We start from the raw sequence: 7746 nt of genomic DNA on the forward strand, positions 1-7746 counted from the left end.
TTGTTCATTGATTTTAGGGAAGAAGGTAGAGAAAAAGAGGAGGGGAGAGAGAGAAACATCAACTTGTTGTTCCACTTTGTAATTTATTCATTGGTTGATTCTCGTATGTGTCCTGATTAGGGAATCGAACCCACAATCTTGGCATATTGATACTCTAACCAACTGAGCCCCCGGCCAGGGCCCAAAGCTAAATTTTAATTTTTTAAGAAATTTTATTTATTGATTGATTTTAGAAAGAGAGAAAGGGAAGGAGAGATAGGAGCATCAATGAGAGAGAACATCAATTGGTCGCCTCCTGCATGCCTCCCACTGGGGATTTGGCCCACAACCTGGGCATGTGCCATTGCCGGAAATTGAACCGTTGAACTCTTGGTGCATGGGACAACGCTCAACCACTGAGCCACATGGGCCACGCAAAATTTTAAAGATTCTATTTTCTTTATAGTATATCCTTTGCATTAATTTAAGATTTAATATTTTTGTTATTTTAAAAAATATGTTGTTATTTATTTTTTTTATTTTAATTTTTTTAGAGAGAGAGAGGAAGTGAGAGAGAGAAACATTGCTCTGCTGGCTGCCTCCTGTATGCCCCCTGCTGGGGATCAAGCCTGCAACCCAGGCATGTGCCCTGACCCAGAATAGAACCGGGACTTCTCAGTCCATTGGAGGATGCTCAATCCATTGAGCCACACCAGCAGGGCTATTTATTATTTTTGAATTATAGTTTTGTAACCACATTAAGCCCCATACTCAAAATACTTAAAAATATTAAGTCAGTGATTTTAAAGATACTGAATTAACTTGGTGACAAATATATTGTCTTTATATTTATAATGTGAGAAAGTGAAAATGCATAAAAGATAAGTTGTTTGAGCTCACTCTAATATAAGGACAATCAAATGCCTTCCATCCTACCCTGATTTCTGCTCATTGAGCAAAATATTAACATCTTAAAAGCAGAACCAACTTTCCCTTGAGAAACTTTAAGATAGAAATATCAGAAGTTTTTACATGCTAGGGGGAAAAAAATGCAGGTACGCTCTATTCCTGCCATTTCATTCTTTCTTGCCTAAAATATACCTTTACCATCCCCCCGCCCCAATCTGAGGTCCTATAATTACTTATCTAGACCAAAATCCCTGAGTCAGGGCTTCACGTGGCACCACACTCAGCAGATGGAATCGCAGTACATGTTGCTCACCACCATGTTAACAAATCCTTGCAGAAGAGCAAATGAAAAGCTGTAATAATTCAAGTGCAGTGGGATTTTGAGCAAATGTCTAAATTGTTCAGTCACAGATCCGGGCTCAGTGGAATTAACCCCTGAAAGCCTGCTGCCTGGTTCCTTTGCCATGTCATTCCCAGCATCTGCACAGCGTTAAGCTTCCCCTGTGTCAGACACGTAGGTTTCATAGCAGCAGCCGCTGCTGCGGTCCTCGCCTGCAAAAGCCTCTCCAGGGGCTTTACACCAAACTACCAGAAAACAGGACTGAACTGGAATTAGAAGCTTGAATCTCCTATCCAGAGGAGTAAACAGTACACAGCCTAGAAATTGTTTCCTCTCTATTTAAAAATAGAGATGAAATTTAGCTGCTGGAGCATTGCTCAATCCCCCACCATCTCAATGAGTTCATACTGTGTAAATATTGTGAGCTTCATAAATAAATACTGAGGCGCAGCTGGCGCCGGCAAGATATCACTGTGAGGTTGCTGTGGCCCTGTTATCACCAGTGGGTGTTGCTAATTATTCTCAGAACTGGGGCTCTGGCAGAGGAGGGGAATGCAATGTAGAGGAAAGTCAACAGAGGTTGAAACAAAAATAAAACATTGTTTGTTTCGGTCCATAGCAAGGACATTCCACCCTTGTAAAAACCAGAGATACATCTAGTGTAGGCATGTGAGTAGCTTTTCTCTGTGAAGATGATATAACAACATGGTTTATTCCAGCCATTGATTGCATTCCAGCTGATTAAAATTCACACCACTTGTTTGTAAGGGCAAGGGGAGGTAATTGGGGTGTTCAAAGGACAAACTGTGAACCTGAATGTCTTAAAATGAGTTTACCAAGAGGAAGATTTTTTTTTCCCTCCCTCTCTCCTACCTGGCAGGTGTGCTAATGACCTAGCTTTGCACATCACACACAGAAGAGGTTCACTGTGTGTAAACTGTCTTGGCTTGAGAAAGAGACATATTGTCAAGCAGAAGAGAAGCTGCATATGAATCGCTACATTCTTTTTTGAAAATGCCAAGGTTAATTTTTAATTGCTGGCAGCAGGGTAGACCTGATGACCACAGCATTCCACTCAGGTAGAGCTTGTGCTGGCTCATCAAATTATTGCTGCCTCTCAAGTAATCTTTTTTGACTTTGAGCCCAATGGAGAAGCAGGAGAATGTACTGTTAAAGGGCACTGTGCTGTCCTCTTATGTTACAAAATTTACTCTCATTTACTGGGCTCAGCGTTTCATTTTATAACAGGGAGGTGTGACTACAGAGAATGCAAAGAAGCACAAGTCAGAGCACAAGTCAGATGCCTTGTCCCAGTTCTCTTCACCTAGTCTTTTCTCACCTCGTCTTACTCTTGGCAACCCTTCTTCCCCAGCCTGCTAACATCCTCCTTTGCCCCCCATCTCCATGGTTAAGAGGATTTAGATCCTAATAGATTATTTGGAACCAGCTGTTCTTGTGACTCTCATTGGGGCATCTCTGTCCCCAAAATCATTACAGGGGCTGAGACTATCAGTAATCCCCTGAAGCTTTATTCAGCAATATCTCATATGAGGCAGGACATTCTGGGTGTTTTCCTAGCCTGGGGAAGAAAAATGCCCACTACTTATTGAAACTGTAGGGAAGTAGGTCAAACAAATATATTCAGAAAAAAAAAAAAATGACATTGTTTCATAGTTGTTACTCTTGCCTGGATTATTCAACCCAGACCATCTTCCATGTTTTCCTGTGTCCCAAATAAATGTATAAACCAGCTAATAAAGCTAATAGGCCTGAAAAAAGATTGCATGTTTTGACTACTCCTGTCTGAATGTTGTTTCTAGAGTTGCCTGCCTGAGTCACTTTATTAGTAAAGTAATACTTCAATTAAACAGAGAACATATTTAGCATCATGCAGTAGTTCTCAGGTAAAACAATCATTGACACTAGGGACATAATTCAAAACAGCAATTATTTACGAGTAGGATGTGTGCATGCATTGGGACCACACAACTTCTCAAACATTGTACAGCACAACTCCTATTTCCTGCAGTACTTGCTCTCAATAACCACAACCATTTCAGTCTGGTCTTTGTAAAGATGTGACATCATCAAAATGAATGTAGGAAAATCTAATGTTTTAGTAGTTCCTATGATATATCTGTTTTCCCGTTGAATATTGAAAATATCCCCTGGCATCGCTCTGCACAGGTCCTTTGCACAGTTTAAGAACCATGAGCTTAGAGACTACTTTTGTTTAATGTGTGGCCTTGATCAATGTCAATGGTTCCGTGATATGCAGCAGGATTTTTTTCAACTGCGTCAACTTAGATTTTTCATGGATCTTGATTTGCCACCAAACCTAGTAAATCTTTTTCCATATTTTCCTTAGATTAAGTCATGTATATTAAAACCATATATACTCATTTTCTCCTATCCTATTACCTGTTAGTTGCTGATGAACTGCAATGGACTCAACCACAGCATTACCTACAATGATTTGAGGCATGTTATTATTATTCATGAGAGTTGACTCTCTAAACAACATTTCTCATTATTATCCAAATTGAAGATATAACAAAATCCTTTGCTTATGTAAAGGCTGGCATGCTGTACTCTCAACTAATGTTAATGCATCAGGACATACAGGTCCTGTGGCTTTATTTCTGTCTTCTTTGCTTCCCTGAAATTAGAAGCTAGAATTCACAGGTGTATCTCATGAGTGTTTCCTGGGGATTCCTTGTTAGGAGACAGGACTGCAGGCTGGAATCATAGAATTGTCATGAGTGAGTGTGTTAGCTATCAACTACTATCCTTCTGAGACATGGAGAAGACTCCCTCCAGCCACCAACATGTTCGGAATAGTTCATTAGTAAACACTATTCTCAGGTTAATTCACATAGAAGCTTTATTTCCCCCAACTCACTCATCCTTATTGACTATTCCTTAGCCATACACCATGACTGCTTTCTGCCAATTTTATAGAAGATAATGATTTGCTTCCATGTGGCCCTTCAACAAGGTTATACTCTTGTGGAAGAGTTTTCAAAGGAACATAACATATGAAGCTCCAGGTTACCTTGTAGTATCAGAGTTTTGTTTTTTTATTTTTATTTTTTTAAAATCAGAATATTAAAAAGCCAGTCTCAGATAAATAGGACAACTATAGCAAAGTCAGATATTATGTCTCGTGACACAAAATAATAGGATAAACACATTAATATAAACAATTTGCCCTAAATGACATATGACCCTTTCATGCTTTTACATGCTAAATTATTTTCAGTACAGTTTTATATGAATATCTAAAAGATTTCAAAGGGTGTTCATATAGACCTATTGCCTAGATTTTATTCTTACATCTGTACTTCAAGATAATTCCAGTAGTTTTATTTATGAATCATGGCCATAGCCATCACCAGAGTTTTTAGATGAACTTAGAATGCTATAATACTAAGGAAATTTTATTTAGTTTAATGTCTTCCAGTTTGGCTCAGCAATTAAAGTGTCGGCCCACAGACCAATAAGTCTTGGGTTCGATTCTGGTCAAGGGCACTTACCTGTGTTGCGGTTTGGTCCCCAGCTCTGGTCAGGGTTGTTTGGGAGGCAGCCAATTGATCTCTCTCTCTCTCTATCTTCCTCTCTCTCTCTCCCCTACCCCCCCTCACTTCTACTCTATCTGAAGATAAATAGAAAAACATCCTCAGGTGAAGATTTAAAAAAAATAGTGCACAGTAAAAGAAACAAAAATAGTATGCAATGATATATTACACGTATCCTGAGAGAAAAACATTCAGAAGGAAGAGTTAAATGCTCAATTGAACTGTCAGAAAAATTTCCCTGGAAGAATGTTGGAAACACACTAAAAAGCAGAGAAGAAAGAAGGGATGTGTGAAAAAGTGAGTGGCAAGAAGGGGACTCAACAACTTCATGAGCAAATGATGGTGGCATAGAAACTGTTTTATGTGTTTATGGGACAGTGCAGTTTGGTATGAATGAGATCCTTGTTTTTAACTATGTCAATGTGAATGTCTGTAGAGGGGGTGGGGAGAAGGGGAAATGGGTTCTTGCTGGAGAGGTAAGCCAGGGCCAGGTCATTGAGGTATTTTAATCATATAAGGAACTTGATTTTGTTTGGGATTGAAACACCCCAGTAGCCTTGTGCAGGATGGTAAGTAAGAGACCTTTAAAACCATAGTTTCCCCCATTATTTAACAAGCGGCATGGTGCGGAACAGGTTATCTAACCTTACTAAGCCTCCATATGAAGATAATAGAACATTGCAGGTGGTGGGATGTCTGAATATGATAATCATAGATATTGATTGCCTCAATGACTGTCGCATTATAAGTGTCTAGGAAAGAAGATGAGTACACCTGTTTAGAGATAGGTTATTTAAAATATGGTGATTGGTTGGATAAAGGCGTTGAAAGATAAAGAGTCTATGACAAGGTCAGAAGATCAAACCCTGCAGGCCAAATCTCGCTGTCTACTCATTTCTGTAAATAATATTGTATGGGAACAGAGCCATGCTCATTTATTTATACATTATCTTTAGCTAGTTTCTTATCACAATGGCAAAGTTCAGAACTCATGATGGAGACTTTATGACCTCCAAATATTAACTCTGTGGCCTTTACAAAAAAAGTTTGTCAACCCTTGTCAAAAATTGCTATTTATCATATTGGTAACTATTTTTAAATTAGAAACCTAGTGTTCTTTATTATAAGCTCTAGGATCAGCACTCACGCTTCCCATAATGCCATCCTGCACCTTATCCTCTCATGGCAAGTATCCCCAATCACTTGAAGTCTCAAATTTATCATTGTTTGTTTTTCTCCAGTCTGATTTTACAGGGAAAGAAGTGTGATTGAAGGGCTTCCAAGAAAACCACCGTAACCAAACAAACACCTCCTCTGGTCAGTCTTCATAGGTTAATTCCATCCCTGAAGGGCCACAAAGATATTGTCTTCAAATTTCTACTCAAAATAAAACAAACTCAAATATGCAAGCATCAGTCAGCGCATTGTGTAGACAGTTGACTTTGACGACAATGTTTATGACTTAGAGGTGGGGAGGAGGAGAACAGAAAGAAAAAAGGAGTGGGAAGGAGGCAGGAAGGAATTGTGGGAAATGAGAGAGGGATGTGGGAGTGGGAGAAAGAAATTTTGGGGACATAATTAGAGATCAGGAAGAAGAGCAGAGAAAGGAAAAATCGTGGGAGCTGGAAAAGGACCTGGAATAGAAAGCTTACCTATTCGTATCTCCATGCCTTAGTTTACACCCTCTCATTTCATAGCCACCGATAATCCAGTTGTTGAAGAGAAAGCTGAAATTTGTTCTCCCTCACATAGGAATAACTAGCATTTGCTTTTCAAAGAGATTGCTAATGATCCAGTATGCAATGCTCATTTATAGACCCATGTCAGGAAAACTGAAGTCATCCTACGTCTCGTGGTATCACATCTCCAGGCCAACACTTGAGATGACTAATGCATGACAGCAGCATCTACTAATGAAGAGTGACAGTAATGACAAAGGAGGGTGGCATGATGGACTTTGGATTCAGGAAATTTGAGTGTTTACGTAAGTCCATCTTAAGCAAGTTACTTCTATTCTCCTGGCTTCAACATTTTCATACATAAGATGAGAATAAAATACCTCTTATGGTGGCTGTGAGAACATACATCAGATAATACATAAAGAAACACAGTGTCGGGTGTCTGGCGTGTAGTATATGTAGAACAAACTGCTGGTGTTACTAACATTGTTGTAATTATTGTTATTAACATTAATTGCTAAATGCATAACAGAACAAAGGCCAGCAGCTCATTGCCAGGAGATTTGTATATTCTTCAAGTTTAGGGAGGAAAAATCAGAGAGCAGGACCTTGGAATTGAGGGATTGTGCATTGTTCAGTGTCTCCTTGGAATCAGCACTGCCCTCTCCCCCCATGGGAGCCTATAACTTTAGGAGATTGCACTTTTCCAAACCTGCCTGATATTAGAAATTATCAATTTTCTTATACAAAGCTGATGGAGCTGTGGCCTACTTAGGATCTACAGTAAGTATTCTGATGAGATATGTATTCTTGACAGGTATAGTACACTGATAAGAAGAGATTCTGGTGCACAAGAGGACAGGAGTTTGAGATGGCCAGGAGAGTAGAATTTTCTTTGCTCTGCAGGTTTTCCCACTTAAGCAGCTCATGTGACATCCTAGAATTTACACCTCTGTAGAGATACAGCAAATGGAAAAATGTTAGTTTTCAAATCTGTCCCCTTCTGAGGAACTCTCCTGCTGGGCTTAAGCTGACTGTTCATTTTAGGGCTCATTTACTATTTAGTTTTCAGAAGAGTTTTCAATATGTACAATGGCAAAGTTGCTTTAATTTTACTTGTTTTTAACCTATTCATGAATAAATACAATTTTTTAAAGCTGCAGGATCCCAAATCAGAATAAACACTTATAAAGACTGGGCTCAGGTTTCAATAAGGAATTTACATGTTTAGAACTTTAGTTCAGTAGAATGATAGATCTAT

The 7746-nt window shown here is 39.1% G+C and overlaps 1 long non-coding RNA gene across 2 annotated transcripts in view; it reads right to left on the minus strand.

Annotated features, from left to right (window-relative positions):
- Positions 1 to 6555, minus strand: part of LOC118621631 — a 347996-nt gene extending 341441 nt beyond the window's left edge. For both annotated transcript variants that reach the window (XR_004957745.1, XR_004957744.1), the window contains exon 1: positions 6459 to 6555. This is a non-coding gene — a long non-coding RNA (uncharacterized LOC118621631). The remainder of the gene's footprint in view (positions 1 to 6458) is intronic.
- Between the last annotated feature and the right edge of the window lie 1191 nt (positions 6556 to 7746).

Source organism: Molossus molossus, unplaced genomic scaffold (assembly GCF_014108415.1).
Source record: "Molossus molossus isolate mMolMol1 unplaced genomic scaffold, mMolMol1.p scaffold_m16_p_8, whole genome shotgun sequence".
Lineage (NCBI taxonomy): Eukaryota > Metazoa > Chordata > Mammalia > Chiroptera > Molossidae > Molossus > Molossus molossus.